This window comes from Adiantum capillus-veneris, chromosome 9, assembly GCF_014529385.1.
Source record: "Adiantum capillus-veneris isolate H3 chromosome 9, ASM1452938v2, whole genome shotgun sequence".
NCBI classification, from domain to species: domain Eukaryota; kingdom Viridiplantae; phylum Streptophyta; class Polypodiopsida; order Polypodiales; family Pteridaceae; genus Adiantum; species Adiantum capillus-veneris.
The window spans coordinates 1,035,946-1,053,497 of NC_140939.1; the positions used below are offsets into that span (position 1 = coordinate 1,035,946).

Here is a 17,552-nt window from a genome sequence, read left to right on the forward strand (position 1 = left end):
AATGACATTATCATCCTAGGGGACTTCAATGCTAGGACTGCCCACCACCAGACAATAGTTTATGATAGTTTAGAGGAGATGTTGAGAGAGCTGGATGTTGCAGAGAGAGGCCTGTCTAGACTATCACAGGATGTGGAGCATACTGAGTATAGACGACACTTGATAGACATGGAGACTACACATGGACTGGCCATCTTGAATGGCCTACTCAGATTTCCCGCTGTGAGAGTTTTTACATGCTTTCCACACAGACACGGAGCTAGCACAATGGATCATGTCATGGCACAACCGAGCTTCATCTCTAGTATCCAAGATCTCACGTTTGGACCTAGACCTGTTGGTGTGGCAGTAGGTCATGCCCTTGTGTTGATGACCATCTCTTTTCAATTTAGTGTAGCACAAAGGCCACGAGTAGCAGCCCCTACTTGCTAGACCTTCACGCGGGAGACAGACTGTGTATGCATAGATGGGATCTACAGACGCCTGTGCATTGAGGAGCCAGGGCGAGCTCTGGAGAAGCTTACTACTATCCTGACACAGATATTGCACGATGCGATAGCAGAGGCTTACCCACACACCCAGCCTGAGCAGAGACGGCGTTCTGGGAGCATACCCAAGAATAGCTGGTATGATGAGGAATGCCGCGAGACAAGAGCCAAACTTCAGAGGGAGGTGCTTTTGGGGGACATCACTCACAGGTAGTGGCGTATTGACTTCCGACGCCAGTGGAAGAAGAGGGCATTTTTAGCTCGATTAGAACAAGATCTATACCGGCTATTCTTGAGTTAGGACTCACTGAGGCATGACGACTCTTTCATGAGCACTCTCCACCCCTTGCCATTACCTCTACAGAGGCCTGAGGCCAGTACGCATCATCTTTGTACACAGTTCTTGGACAACCGCCTTTTCCCGACCCCCCCGACCCATGCCCACATGCATGTGCTTTTTTCACCGTTGAGATGGTGAAGAAGGCCATTGATAGGATGAGGATTGGGAGAGCATATGATCATGATGGCTTAGTGCTTGAGCATTTTATACATGCCAAGGACCTGCTCGCAGAGCTTCTAGCAGCTATGTTCAATCGTGCCATGTGTGAGGGCTTGCCTGATTCTTGGAGCTTATCTACTATTGTACCTATCTTCAAGTCAGGAGACCCTATGGAGCTTGGGGATTATCGCACTACATGATTGGACTCACACTGGCATGGTTGTATGCATCCATTCTTGAGCAGCAGCTGAGTAGATACGCATAGAGAGAGGGTATACGCGTAGCCGGGCAGGTAGGGTTGAGGAGAGATTTTTCTACTCTTGACCACATCTTGACGCTCAGAGCCGTTATTGAGGAGGGCAAATCACATGGGAGAGGGATCTATTGTAGCGTTGTGGACTTCCGCAAAGCATTTGACACATGTGCAGACTACAGGAAATGGGACAGAGCTAAACTGGGGGATCATGGCATTATACAGGTCAGTAGTGGGGCATATTCAGCGGGGCTATCGACATTAGTTCACCCCACTATCAGAGTGAAGCAGGGTTGCCTGCTCTCTCCTACTCTATTTGGTATGTATGTGGATGAGGTTTCTGACTATATTGAGAGAGATGGTGATAGAGGTGCACAATTGGCAGGGCCATGGATTCCACTATTGTTATATGCTGATGATATTGTGCTGATCTCCGATTCTCCGGAGGGGATGCAACATCTCTTGGATGCTTTGCATAGGTTTGCCCATGAAAGTGGTTTGTCTGTCAACCTTGGTAAAACCAAGGTTATGGTGTTTAATACCACCCCAGAGTGGATTAGGAGGTCAACACCCGCATTCACGTACGGCGAGGAGGCAGTGAAGTAAACACATGCTTACACTTACCTTGGGGTGGTCTTTAGTGGACCAACATTTTCATTGAGGAGAGCAACAGAGACTAGATTGATCAAAGCCTATGCAACATTGGATATATTGAAGAAGATGTGGTCATAGGTTTAGTTTCAGGAGCCTCAGACGAAGCTCTGGCTTGACACTTTGGTGGCTTCTGCATTGCTCTATGGAGCTGAGATGGGGGGACCTTCATTGGACCATCATGGGAGGTCAGGTCGCACGGATGGATGTGGGGACATGGAGAAGCCTCTGGTCTCTACGATCTCGCGGCTTATTAGAGCCAAGGCTTCAGTACCACGTGACATTATCCGAGCAGAGCTAGCTGGCCCCCCACTAGTGGTTGAGGCGCTCACCAAATCAATCTCCTTTATACACCGCCCGTGGGACCTCCCAGAGACAGATATGCCCGCCTAGCACTCGAGTCCTCTCGACAGTTAGCCATGCAGGGAGATACAACATGCTGAATGGGGAGATGACATCATGGTTCCCCTTCCAGTACTCATTGGATGCACCCTCTCTGACTATTACAAGATCACTAGGCTCATCCGCCAGGACTTGATTCAACTATACAGGAGGAGGACATGGATAGGAACCGGGCACGAAGATGGCTTTCTATAGAGAGCATCTTCTCCAGCTTACGGAGGACGGCTTTGTGACGAGACCCAGATACATGGACACCCACTTGTCTCATGGGATATGATGTGCTACTGGCGAGATACGCACATCATCACACCAGCTTCGGGTCGAGACCGGGAGATACAGCGGAGTACCCGTAGAGGCCAGGACATGCCCACTGTGTCACATGGAGCGTGAGATAGAGTTGCGCTACACATGCCACTGCCCAGTCTACTATGAGATACGAGGACCAGAGAGGGATTTGGACCATTCTCTAGTCATGGGGTACGAGGACCAGAGATGCCTGGGATTGTTTTTGCTCGAGCTGCGCAGACACAGAGAGAGCCTGATGAGAGGAGAGGCTAGCCAAGTCTGAGATACGGATCACAAACTTCTTTAGAGCGGACACTGGACACTACCACAACAGAGCCCACATTCTCCTCGCACCAGAGACACGCTGATCGACCAAGCGACCGAGCTAGTGAGATCTGGACGCCCACGAATGCAGAGGACTACACAGCATCGACGGAGGCTGCATTAGAGAATTTGGATCACTTTGGCTCGACATGCACGACGCCCGGTCAGACTACTGACCATGGAGGAAATTGATGAGATCCGCCAGCAACCGATGCTGGATCTCCTGTGATTTAGCTCTTTCTGATGATACACCCATAGTGTTGTCTTAGCCCCCCATTCACTCCACTTCACCCCCTACCCCCTACTCATATCCTACACAAGCCCAGCTAGCTGCGTAGTTCACGTCTAGCAGCTTAGGATTCTATAGTATTTTTATTTTGTTACTCAGACTTTGTATCAAATCCACCACATTGTAACTTTCTAGTCTCATAGGTCACTTTGGCCTTTTGAAGACATTAATATAATATTTCATTTCATTTCATTTTCTTTCTCTTGCGTGCCATCGTCTCTCTCGAGGTGACCTTCCCCATTCGGGTGAGTAGAGTCTGCACTTGAGGTATTGCATGTGTGTACGTTCCATTTATGCAATCAAAAGCAAATATCACATCTGCAATGGTGTGGGAGGCCCTTGAGAGGGTTGGTTGGGATCCCATCGGGTGTCATTCTCGTCTCTTTCTCTCTCATTACCTCTCTTCAGGGAAATGAAAGGAACCATCTCCCATGCTAAGTAGCAATCAATAACGCAAGGAAAGACGTAAAGATTTGTGAAAGTGTAAAGTCTAGATCTCCACAATTTCAATTCCGTTGCACCTGACATGCTTTCCTATCAAGGAGTCGATATTCGCATTGCATCTATGCATGAGACTGCATCCAAGGACGCTTGGGTTGTGATTGTGTATTATGGTTTTCAGCTCAGAAGGTTTTACTGAGTTTTTAGCAGGTTCATACCATAGAGTTTTTAGAGTGTTCGACCGCGCTCTTAATGTCACGTGCGCACTTCTCTTGTGCTACATGGACATGCTTCTGCTTTAGTCTAGCATGAGTCTTAGCTTAGGACCTAACATGGCACCTTTGTGAGCCTCTAGCACGATGTGCATGTCCAGATCGCATTTGAGCACTTAGGCATTTACTGCGCGTGAACCACCTCTTTAGGTGCATTTTAGTAGTAAGTGACTTTTCATTTAGCCTTGTTAGGATGTAGGTAGGGCAAGTGGCTAAAGGACCTATAAAAGAAATCCTTTGGGCACCAATAGAAGGCAGAGGAGCAATGAAGGAGGCTCTCAAGAACCAAGCTGTACCAAGTGCCACAGGAACCAACAGTTCTCCATCAGCTTTTTCCGCCCAGCATCATCAGCATTTTCAGCGAGCATGATCAGCGTTTTCAGCCAGCATGATCGCAGTAGATTTCAGCCCTTAGCCTCGTCATGGTTGCAGACCCTAGCTATTGACATCACTAACAGTTACGGGCATTCAGCCATAGCGTTGTCGTCGTCGTCGACATGCAACCATTAGCACCTTGTCGTCGACATCATCGTCATTGACATAGAATCCTGTAGTACTTCGTCGACATTGTCGTCGTCGACATGGAACCCATCAGCACCTTGTTGTCGACATCATCGTCATGGACATAGAACCCTATAGTACCCTGTCGTCGTCATAGAATCCATCAGTACCCCGTCGTCGACATAGATCCCTGCAGTACCTCGTCGTTGACATCATCGTCATCGACATAGAACCTAGTAGTACCTCATCGTCGACATAGACCCCATTAGTGCCTCGTCGTTGACATCATCGTCGTCGACATAGACCCCATTAGTACCTCGGCGTTGTCATCATCGTTGTCGACATAGAACCCATCAGTACCTCAGTACCCACGGGCCGCAATACCCTTCAATATCTCAGTAGTACCTAGCATCAGTGGCATTAGTACCCATTAGCATCATCATCTCAACATTTAGTCATTGTGTCACGTGACACATCCCAACCCTATGTGTCCGTGGACAAGCTATACCACAGCAGGGTTCCCGTCAGTCAAGTCAAGTCTAGATTAGCAGTGATCTGGCACTTTTGTGAGTCTATTCGTAGACCGTGCATGCCCAGTCACTTAGCATAGATGCATATCCTTCGGTTGCACACAGCATGATCATCGGAATTCCCATCAGAATCCATTAGCATCAGTTAGGGGAATTTTCCAGTGCATTTAGCCTATTTTCCTATTTATTGGGATTTTCACTTATTATTTTTAAGTGACTTTCCTACAAAAGTAGGTAGGGCAATTTTGCTAAGTTAATATATAAGCAAACCCAAGTTAGCACTTTCTGGCAGAAGAGGCAGCAGGAGCTTCCCGCTCAACAGGCAACTTCTCAGTAGTACCCCCTTAGACCATCCCTGGCGTTTTGCATCTTCTCCCCTTGGCGTTTTTGCATCAACTCAGCAGATCCATCACTTGGTGTTTTCCCGCGACCCACAGGCATCAGCATTAGCATTTTTCCTCCTGATCTTCATCAACGATTTCAGCCCCTTTACTAAAGCTAGCATAGCAGCAGGATCCCCTTCAGCGTTTTGCATGGGCAGAGCTAGATCAGCCTCGCCAGCACCAGATCCATCAGCGTTTTGTGTTTGCAGATACAAATCAGCCTAGCGTTTTTGGTGAAAGCCAGATTCATCCAGCGTTTTGTGTTTTCAGCCCTAAGCCATTTCAGACACAGGTTTTCAGCCTTAGACCCAATAGCAGATTCCCCCCAATTGGTTGCAGATGTTCCCCCAACTTTAGCCATAAAAACGCAGCCAAAACAGTCATTTTCAGCCACCGAAACAGCCCCCGAAATCAGCGATTAGAAGACCTCAGATTTCAGCCATCGATTCGTCGTCACCACCGTCGTCGTCATCGGCATAGTCCCATTGCATCAGTCCATTGCATTTGCATTGTAGATCGTTGTGCAATCAAAGTAGACCACTCTCGCCGACAAGAGTGGGGCCTTCAGAGGCGGTTTTTACAACCTCTCGGTGTCGTATCTCTTCTCTCTCCTTCTCTCAGTCTCATCCACTTGCACGCACAATATCCACTCACTTGTTCGTGATCATAGCACTCTCCATAAGACGGAAAGCTCTCTCTTTCCCTAAGAACTAAAATGAACCTTGAGCAATAAAGATCACTAATCTTGAGAAAATACAACATTCATTCCGCTGCACCTTACACATTGTATCAACATTGTGCAAGAATAAAGAAAGTACTTGCTCTGGCTATAGAGCAAGGGGGACCCTTGAGGGTTTGGGATGCGACATTTAGTGTCCTCTCTCTTCTCTCTCTTCTCTCTCTAGCACTCTCAATACTACTCATTCACAATTTTCCACTCTCTTGTTTTGGTCATTGCACATTCTCTCACATAGTAAGGAAGGCTCTAAAAAAAAGGAACCTTGAGCACTCACTCATTACTCATCCTGAGCTTACACCATCATCCACTTCCGCCGCACATTACATTGGTATCAGAGCTCTGTGCGTACTTCGGCTTCGCAATTCAAGGGAAGAACCCCAAGTACCCAAGTATCCCAAGAACCAAGAACCCAAAGAACCTCTCCCATTTTTTTTCCTTAAAGAAGCTTCACGTCCCTACCCCGGACTTGTTAGCCACTCATCACCCTCAGTATCATGCATCAAGTACCAACTCCCATCTTCATTGCCATGTCTTTGAAGGAAGATCGACTTCGGATACATGAAAGTCCGGATCTTGAGTACCATGATCTACTTGCATTGTATGCGGATATGAAAGGAGTTGGTGAAAGGATCCCTAATCCTCTTTTGCATTCGCATTTGCATGTAGTGTGTATCCACTTCCATCGACAAGAGCGTAAAATCCGGAATTCTATACAGGATGCCACGTCATCAATCAACGCGTTTTGCGGGATGTTCGTACAACAGGTGCCACGTCATCAGTTTTCCACGATGCCTTATGTATGTGAGGGCTAGCTTTATTTTAATGCCTTTATGTGACTTGGGCCCCATTGGACGGGGTCCCATAAATTGGCGGGAACTTCTTCCGCTTCTTCTTCTTCTATTGCTTCTGCTTCTTAGGCTTTAGACCCCTCGGTCGGGATCTGAAGGTTGGCTCCGTTCTTCAGTGACTTGACACGTCAGTAGTTTGTGACACCGTCCATCATCAGCATCATCGAGATCTGCGTTTTCAGCCCCACTTTACGCTACAGATCTACTGCGTTTTTCGTGCCGGATCCGCGATTTTGCAGCCAGCTTTCAGCCCTTCATTTCTCTCACATTGGGAGCGCAAATTAGCCCCAAATCTACCCTTGGTGGCCATCAGCAATCCCACATCGAGATGGATCCAAAGGTGCATCAAATCGGCCCTGAAGGTGCTTCATCTTGAAAAGTGACCGAGGCGACATTGTCCATTCGACTCAATGGAGTCTGCACTTGGGGTATTGCATGTGTGTACATTCCATTTCAAAAACAAATACCACATCGGCAATGGTATGGGGCCCCCTTGAGAGGGTAGGTTGGGACCCCATCAAGTGTCTTTCTTTGCTTCTCTCTCTTAGGCCCCAGGACAGTTGATGCCGCATATATCAAGATATAGATGGGAGACAGCTTGCCGGACATGCACTAGATCTGAGCATGGGACTAGAGAATCAGGAGGTGTAGCAGTTCTTTTCAGAGAGGAGCTCTAGCCACTACTACACATAGTTCGGAGAGATGATCATGCCAGATACATGTGGGTGAGGCTGAGGGCAGAGACTGGACGTTTCTTGTACATCACCATATGCTATTTTCCTCCCAGCACTTCAGTATATGCCTCACCCAGAGGACAGTCTCCTTATGATATTTGGGAGTTCTCCAGGGATGGAGACATCATACTATTGGGGGATTTCAATGCCCGTACAGGCAGTTCACAGACGGTTTTCTATGACACCTCAGAGGAGATGCTCAGAGAACTAGAACCAGAGGAGCTGGGGCTTGAGAGATGCTCACACCACAGAGAGCATACAGAGTATGGGAGATACCTCAGGGAGATGACGACTACTCATAGTTTAGCCATACTGAATGGCTTACCGACCTTCCCATCATCTAAAGGTTTTACTTGTTTTCCACACAGACATGGGGCCAGTACTGTAGACTATGTTCTGATACATCCGAGCTTTATCTCTCACATTCAGGATTTTACAATGGGGCCCAGGCCTGTTGGAATAGCAGTAGATCATGCACTTTTGACATTATCAGTCTCCTTTGAGTACAATACATCTCAAGCCTCACGGGGTGGTAGACATCCACGCCATACTTTTACACCAGAGATTGACTCAGTCTATGCAGAAGAGATACGTAGACTTTTATGCACATCAGAGTCAGTATACACAGTGGAGGAGATCACATCTATGCTGACAGTGACATTACATGGGGCAGCGATAGAGGCATACCCACACACTCAGCCTGGTCAGAGACGTCGTTCTGGGCACATGCTTGAGAACAACTGGTATGATGAGGAATGTCGACAGAGGAGAGCTCAGATCCAACGGGAGCTTGCATTGGGAGTGATCACCTATAGACAGTCTCGTATTGCTACATGGCGACTAGTACGACGGAAGAACCGAGATTCCTTGGTCCAGATGGAGCAGGATTTATATCAGCTCTTCCTTAGTAGAGATTCAGGAGAGGCTTGGCGTCTATTCCATGAGCAGTCTCCCCCACCAGGGATTACTTCTACGGAGATATGGGGACAGTATGCAACATCATTATACACTGTACCTGGACAGCCACCACTACTAGATCCACCACAACCATGCCCGGCTACGAGCACCTTCTTTATCATGTCTTTACACTCAGAGCTATCATTGAGGAGGATCGAGCACATGGCAGACGGATATATTGTAGCTTTGTGGACTTCCGCAAAGCTTTTGACACAGTACCGAGGGCCAGATTGATGCGCCGACTTATGGAATTGGGGTTACCCACAAAACTGATATGGGGGATTATGGCATTGTACAGTTCAGTTATGGGTCATGTACGCACACCAAAGGGGATATCTGACATAGTTCACTCCACTATCAGAGTGAAACAGGGATGCCCATTGTCCTCTACTTTATTTGGTATGTATGTTCATGAGGTCTCTGATTATATTGACAGAGGAGGAGATAGAGGTGCTCAGCTTGCAGGGACATGGATCCCTCTTTTAGTGTATGCTGACGATATCGTGTTGATATCAGACTCACCAGAGGGTATGCAGAGACATTTGGAGGCATTGCATAGTTTTGCAGGGGATAGTGGATTGTCTGTCAACCTTCGTAAAACCAAGGTCATGGTATTTAATACCACGCCACAGTGGGTCAGGAGATCATCACCTACATTCACATATGGTCAGGATAGTATGGAGTACACCGATGCATACACATATCTTCGGGTGGTCTTTAATGGACCGAGGTTCACACTGAAAGTGGCAGCAGACACTAGATTGACTCGTGCCTATGCAGCCCTAGGCGGTTTAGAGAGGATTTGTTCACAGGTTTAGTTCCAGGAACGTCGAACAAAGCTCTGGCTCTTCGACACTTTGGTCGCTTCAGTTATGCACTACGGGGTTAAGGCTTGGGGACCATCTGTTGACAGTGCTGGATGGAGTAATATGGAGAGGCTGTCACAAAAATATGGAAGCGTAAACTGACTTTTAATTGTACTTCAAATACTCAAGAGAATTAGAGGGAGAGAGAGAGAAAGCTTGACACTTCATTGGGGACTAGAAGATGGGTTGGTTCCCCCCCATAGATATCTTTATTACTAAGGGAGAATCTTTACAAGCACAAGAACGGGGCAATAACCCATCCTCTATTCTTTCTTTTTTGCTTCTGACTAAGAGAGTGCAAAAGCTACTCTCTGAATACTGAGAGGATTTTCCCTCTGCTATGAGATTTTGGGAAGCTCTCGAAAACGAGAGTCTATCTTCCACAAAACTCAACGGAAGCTCTCGAAAATGAGAGTCTACCTTCCACTAACTGAGTCCCTTTATATATAATTATTCCTGCAACAAAAACAAGGGAGAAACACGCAAAATGCACGCATACATGCTTGCTGTAATTTTCTGCATATAACCTGAGCACCTTCCAAAGCTGAAATTGAGACCTTTTCCGCGATGGAATTGCACGAAACTTTGTGTACACGTAGTGTAGGTAAAGAAGAACTAGATTTTATATGTATTTTGCTGAAATTCACCCTAAAGGAGGTGATTAAGGATTGAAAACAGAGAATGTACAGCCACCACACTCTACTAAGAGAGTGCCTATTGCAACTTCTCGCGATGAAACTTCACCAAAAGCAGGCTATGGCTATGAGAACCCTTGTTCTAAACAATGGGAGCACGAGGCCACCACATATGTCGCAAGGGGCTGCTCTCAAGCTTCCATGGAGGGCTCCAATGCGCAGAGCATACTCACAATAGGGGGGTAGGAGCACTGCCAACTCTGAAAATGGGAGAGGGGGAGCTCCTAAATAGCCATCAGGGAGAGGGGGCGCTAGGAAGAGAGAGAGGGTGAGAGTGAGAGTGAGAGAGAGTTAGTTTGCTTAATAACTTTAAAAACCCTTCAACTTTCACTTTTAAAAATCCCTAGGCTATTACTGAAATGTGCAAATTAGCTCACAATTGCACACATAGATGCTACTAATGAAATTGTTAGCTGCTCCCCAACGCAATGCCGTACCGACACTGCTCTGGCATTACCTGTTCGCACTTGTCCGGTCATTTGGTCCGGCATAGACAATTTAAAAATACATTAACTGACTTATCCTAAGGCCGTAAAATGATTCAGGCCTTAGGGTTATTATTCTAAGGACCCCATCTCATTCCTGTGCTTGCACTAGCGCTCGTAATTTTCTGAGCCTGAAATCTGAGGCTACTATCTACCCCTTCATTGAAGACCCGATTTCCCAATCACTAGGGCTTCAAGGTATTTTCTGCTAGGGTCTCCCTGAGGTGCACTGGTCCAAACTTGGGCGCACCTGAGGCCCCAGAACTGTTAAATCTATTATGATGTGCACACAACTAATTAGATAATTCTTTTCTCGTAAATAAATTAATTATTTACAAAGTCTGACATAGTTACATCCCTCTTGGTTCTAAACAGTTGACCTCAACTGTAGAGCGTCAACATAATTGTGCAAGATGTTTGGGTAGTCCTTAAAATCGGACTCAGTCATCCACTTTGCATCTAAAGGGGTGTAATTCTTGAACTTGACTAAATACTTTCAATGTAGGCTCCCCGACTTAGTTGTCTCTCCGAGTGGTGTATTATTTGTTCAAGTTGAAGGATTTCCTCAGTCTCTTCGACTTCTGAAGGATCTTCTTGTACTGGCGTCACTGGAGGAGATCCAACATATGGTCAGAGGAGACTGACATGAAAAGCATTATGGATGCGCAAGTGAGAGGGCAAATCCAATCTGAAAGTCACATCATTGACTTTATTTGTAATTTTGAAAGGGCCGTAAAATCTATGGGAAAGTTTGACAACTTTTCCTTTTCCGACCCGCTTTTTCAATCTAGCTTTCTCAAACCGAAGCAGGACATATTGTCCTTTTTCAAGATTGAGATTCCTTCTGTGCTTGTCTGCTTTTCTCTTTTGTTGCTCTTGAGTACGAAGAATCGCTTGCTTTACTTGTTGATGGGCAATATCAATATTGCGCACAAATTCATCTGCGGCGAAGATGTTTTCTTTGGTAACCATAATAGGAAGTAAGAGTGGCTTCCCATAAATAATTTCGAAGGGAGCTTTACCAGTTGAGGAATGTATGGTATTATTATACGCAAACTCAACTATTGGTAAGTACTGTTCCCATTCGGATCGTCGTTCCGAAACATAGCACTTGAGGAGATCTAAAACAGTGGCATTAGCGTTTTCGCTTTGACCATCAGTTTGAGGATGATAAGTTGATGAAAAATCAAGCTTAGTTCCCAAGTTTTCGAACAATGCCTGCCAAAATAGACTAGTCATGCGGGGATCTCTATCGCTGACAATAGTCTTTGGCAATCCATGGTGTTTAAAAATTTGAGCTAGAAATATTCTAGCCATGTGATCAGTTTTGATCGTCTTCTTTAGTGGAAGGAAATGTGCTTGCTTACTGAATCTGTCTACTATAGTCCAGATTGCATCATTTCCATTCTTGGATCTAGAAAGATCCGTAATAAAATCCATGGCAATACTTTCCCATGGCGTGTTAGGCACAGGGAGCGGCTGAAGCTTGCCATAAACTTTATGTCTGTCATATTTTACTTTTTGGCAGACTAAACACTCACGTACATGTTTTTCAATGTCCGCACGGAGTGTTGGCCAAAAGAAATACCTCTCAAGGGCACTAGTGGTAGCAGCAATTCCCTGATGCCCGGCATAAGGAGAATTATGTGCTTCATCCATCACCTTCTGTCGTAAGGGCTGAGCTATGCATATTGCTTGTTGACGATAGAGCTTATTATCCCTAATGGAATAAGGTGTCCTTGAGTGACCAGCTTGAAGATTTGCCCAAATTGTGGCGAAGTCTGGATCTTGAGGATACATCTCGCTGAGAGATTCTAGTTGCTCATGATAAATTGTTGTTAGTGCATTGATCTTTGGACGCCTGAAGAGAGCATCTGCAACTGCATTCTTTGTTCCAGAAGTGTGTAAAATCTGAAAATGGAACATTAAAAGAAAGTTGGCCCATCTCATCTGCTTTTCTGATAACTTTCTCTGTGTGAGAAAGTAGCGAAGACTTTGATGATCTGTCTTAATAATAAAATCTGCTCCTAACAGATAGTGTTTCCAAATGGAAAGAGCATGAATTACTTCCATTAGCTCTTTCTCGTATATGGAGACATGCAACTCTGCATCTTTAAGGCACCGACTTTCGTAGGCTATGGCGTGACCCTCTTGGTTCAAAACTGCTCCTACACAATCTCCAGATACATTGCAGTATACCTCGAAAGGTTTGCGAAGATCAGGGACGGTGAGAACAGGTCCATGACTGAGTAGATACTTAAGCTTTTCAAAAGCTTGTTTTTGTCCAGACCCCCAATGGAATGGAATCCGCTTCTTTGTCAGGTCATGAAGGGGACCTGCTATAGCGGCAAAGGCTCGAATGAAACGCCGATAATAAGAACAGAGGCCAAGGAAACTTCATACATCATGTACTGTGGTTGGCGTAGGCCATTCTACAACTGCTTGAATCTTATCAGGGTCCATTCTCACTTGGTTTTGAGATACTATATGGCTCAAATAGTGGATTTCTTTTAGGATTTGATGATAATCGCTCTTCAAGTCTATACGACTAAAGATACTTGCTCCTTGTAACTTGTCAAGAATGTCGTCAATCCGAGAGATTGGAAATCGATTCTTGATTGTGATCTTGTTTAGAGACCTATAGTCTATGCACATGCGGAATGTGCCATCCTTTTTCTGTACTAGCAAGACAGGTGAACAATATGGAGAAGTACTAGGCCTTATTAAGCTCTTCTCCAAAAGTTTGTTAACCTGCTTGAGAATTTCCTCTTGCTGCATTAGACTAACTCAATAAGGGGGCTGATTTGGAGGAGAACTTCCTCGGATCAAATCAATTGTATGATCCTCAGGTCGAGGAGGTGGAAGTTCGTTTGGAAGTTCATCTGCGAAACAATCTTTAAAACTTTCTAATAACTTAAGTCGTTTTTGCTCTAAAGAGGAAGAAAGTTGTGAAGCAGACACATCTCTCTCTCTTGCAAAAATCAAGTATGCTGAAACACACTTTTTCAGTACTTTTTTGATGGCAATGTGATTGGCGATAGTGATACGCCAATCACCTGCATCTGCAAGTACAAGATACTCCTTTCCTTTATGAGCAAAGGATAAGGTTTTCTGAACATAAGTCAGGAATGGGATGCATCTTGTAGTGCCAAGGCATTCCCAAGATCACTTCGTATTCTTCAAGTGAAGCTAGTAAGAAAGACTCTTGATCTTTGTAGTCGTCGACCTTTAGATTCAACTTCCCTATGATTGGAGTAGAGTTTGAGTTCTGCCCTTTGAAAGCAGATTGTGCTTGAATAGAAACTCCAAAACGATTGGGCTGTAAGTTCAGGTCATCTGCTAGCTTTGTAGAGATGAAGTTGTCTGTACTGCCAGGGTTAAACAGAATAAGAGCCCGTTGGTTGTTGATGCTACCCCATGCCTTGAGAAGAGCTCTTTCTTTTCCATCCTTGGTTGTATTTCCGTGTATATCTGGGACTGCATTGGAAGAGGGTGGTTGCGGAGTTTTCGTAGGACAATCACCCTTCATATGACCAACTTGTCCACACTTGAAGCATCTTCCTTCACTAATGTAGGTTCGCAACTCAGCAGGAGAGAGATACCTCCCTTTCTTGGGCTGATTTGGCTTTGCTTCTGCTTCGGAGGCGGTTCTTTTCTTCAGACAAGTCTTTAACAAAAGTGAATATCTATGGGGAGGAGGAGGAGAGAGAGAGAGAGAGAGAGAGAGAGAGAGAGAGAAGATGAAGAAAATTTTTAATGCCATCGAAACAATCCCAAAAGATATATCTAACAACATGGGTTATTTTTGTTTCGTCTTCTTTCAACTAAAGGGTTTGGCGGGGGGGGGGATGAGGGGAGCAGATAAATTTTGAATGTCATAGTTACTGTATTGGAACAATAGCAAGATGCCTCAAGACCTACATAAGTGCTTTGCTCCATCTTCCTGGGAGTACCCTCGTCATGTATTCCATCAGCTATGCGGGCTGATTCCATAAGTATCTGCAAGTTACCTCGAGGGTAAAGCTTCATAGCCTTTTGTAAGGCTTCATGCAATCCTGCTTCAAACTTGCGCATCTTTTCTGAATCGTCAATCTTCTTGAATGGAGTGACTTTCAAGAGAACGTCCCAAAACCTATCTACATAGCGTGGAACAGTTTCGTTCTCCGACTGTGAAAGTCGATCCCATTCTTTCTTTACCTCTTCCTCATAGTCTGGAGGAAGGAACTGTGCGTAGAACTCCTTCTTGAAAGCAGTCCAATCTTGGGGTTTGCGATCTTCCAGGATAAGGGTTAACCACCAACTGCTGGCGGTGCCTTTCAGGTACATACTGACATGGCGAAGCTTGGATCTTTCTTTAAAATTCCCTTCAGCAAATGCAACTTCGAATTGCGGATGAAAGCCAAAGCTTTGTCATTATCACGCCGTCCATTGTAGGTGTCGAATTTCACATCTTTGTCTCCCGACTTGAATGTTTTCTGCCTGTGGTGCTTCTTCTTATGGTGCTCCTTCTTTCTATGCTTAGTCTCCTTGTGGACATGAGTCCTTTCCCTTGAATGCGCTTCTTGCTGCGACGGATCGTCAAGAAACATGTCTTCCAGAGCAACTATGTCATCCAGATCCTTCATGAAAGAGAACTGAGGGGAATCCGGGGGATCCTGCTCTTGAACCTTTGGATTAAACAGCACATGACGTTCTGGAGGTTTCCTCTGCCTCTCGTGCATGCGGGAGGTTCCAATCAAAGGATCTTTCCTTGGTTCTGGCGCCTTTGGGTTTTGCGGGATTTCTCCCGATCCCATCGGCATTTTCTCCTTCCCTTTCTCAAGAGTATGGAGAATCTTTTGGACTTCTGGATGGGAGAGAGCTTTTTGCAACTCTTCCATCTGCTGTTGAAGGAGAGAGAACTCTATCTCGCATCCTCCCATTTCTGCAGTCTGCCAAGAGTCGTCAGTCCCTTAAGGAAGAGAGAGATGACCTTGCTCTGATACCACTGTCATAAAAATACAGAAGCGTAAACTGACTTTTAATTGTACTTCAAATACTCAAGAGAATTAGAGAGAGAGAGAGAAAGCTTGACACTTCATTGGGGACCAGAAGATGGGTTGGTCCCCCCCCATAAAGAGATTATCTTTATTACTAAGGGAGAATCTTTACAAGCACAAGAACGGAATAGCCCGTCCTCCATTCTTTCTTTTCTGCTTCTGACTGAGAGAGTGCGAAAGCTACTCTCTGAATACTGAGAGGATTTTCTCTCTGCTATGAGATTTTGGGAAGCTCTCGAAAACGAGTCTATCTTCCACAAAACTCAACGGAAGCTCTCGAAAATGAGAGTCTACCTTCCGCTAACTGAGTCCCTTTATGCATAATTATTCCTGCAACAAAAACAAGGGAGAAACACACAAAATGCATGCTCACATGCTTGCTGTAATTTTCTGCACATAACCTGAAAATGTTACCTGAGCACCTTCCAAAGCCGAAATAGAGACCTTTTCCGCGATGGAATTGCACGAAACTTTGTGTACACGTAGTGTAGGTAAAGAAGAACTAGATTCTATATGTATTTTGCTGAAATTCACCCTAAAGGAGGTGATTAAGGATTGAAAACAGAGAATGTACAGCCACCACACTCTACGAAGAGAGTGCCTACTGCAACTTCTCGCGATGAAACTTCACCAAAAGCTGGCTATGGCTATGAGAACCCTTCTTCTAGACAATGGGAGCACGAGGCCACCACATATGTCGCAAGGGGCTGCTCTCTAGCTTCCATGGAGGGCTCCAATGCGCAGAGCATACTCACTATAGGGGGGGTTGGAGCACTGCCAACTCTGAAAATGGGGGAGGGGGGGCTCCTAAATATAGCCATTAGGGAGAGAGGGCGCTAGGAAGAGAGAGAGGGTGAGAGTGAGAGTGAGAGAGTTAGTTTGCATTGGTAAGTGTCCCACTTGGCACACTTAATTAATAACTTAAAAAACCCTTCAACTTTCACTTTTAAAAATCCCTAGGCTATTAATGAAATGTGCAAATTAGCTCACAACTGCACACACAGATGCTCCCCAACGCAATGCCGTACCGACACTGCTTTGGCATTACCTATTCATACTTGTCCGATCATTTGGTCCGGCATAGACAATTTAAAAATACATTAACTGACTTATTCTAAGGCCGTAAAATGATTCAGGCCTTAGGGTTTTTATTCTAAGGACCCCATCTCATTCCTGTGCTTGCACTAGCGCGTGTAATTTTCTGAGCCTGAAATCTGAGGCTACTATCTACCCCTTCATTGAAGACCCGATTTCCCAATCACTAGGGCTTCAGGGTATTTTCTGCTAGGGTCTTCCTAAGGTGCACTGGCCCAAACTTGGGCGCACCTGAGGCCCCAGAACTGCTAAATCTATTCTGATGTGCGCACAACTAATTAGATAATTCTTTTCTCGTAAATAAATTAATTATTTACAAAGTCTGACATAGTTACAGAGGCCCTTGGTATATATGATATCTAGGCTGATTAGAGCCAAGGCCTCAGTTCCACATGACACCATACGAGCGGAGTTGGCTGCCCCACCTGTGGAGATTGAGGCGCTTACCAGATCAGTATCATTTGTACACAGCTTATGGGACACCACCAGGGACAGATATGCTAGGCTTGCTCTTGAGTCATCCAAAGAACTGGCATTACAGGGAGATACTTCATGTTGGTATGCACAAATGAGCTCATGGTTTTAGAGGCATGGTTTCAACATGGACATGCTGCCCCCTTTCCAGTATTATCTTGATGCACCATCTTTGGCTCTTAACGGATGGAGATTACTAGACTCATTTGGCAGGATCTTATCCAGCTTGATACTAGGAGGACATGGATAGAGCCATCACGGAGTTGGGTACGAAGAGGGCTTTCTATAGAGAGCATCTTCTT

The 17,552-nt window shown here is 45.5% G+C and overlaps 1 protein-coding gene across 2 annotated transcripts in view; it reads left to right on the plus strand.

The window, feature by feature from the left end:
* Nucleotides 1–17,552, plus strand: part of EYE (conserved oligomeric Golgi complex component-related / COG complex component-like protein) — a 77,267-nt gene that overhangs the window by 17,459 nt on the left and 42,256 nt on the right. The gene's annotated exons all lie outside the window — the stretch shown is intronic.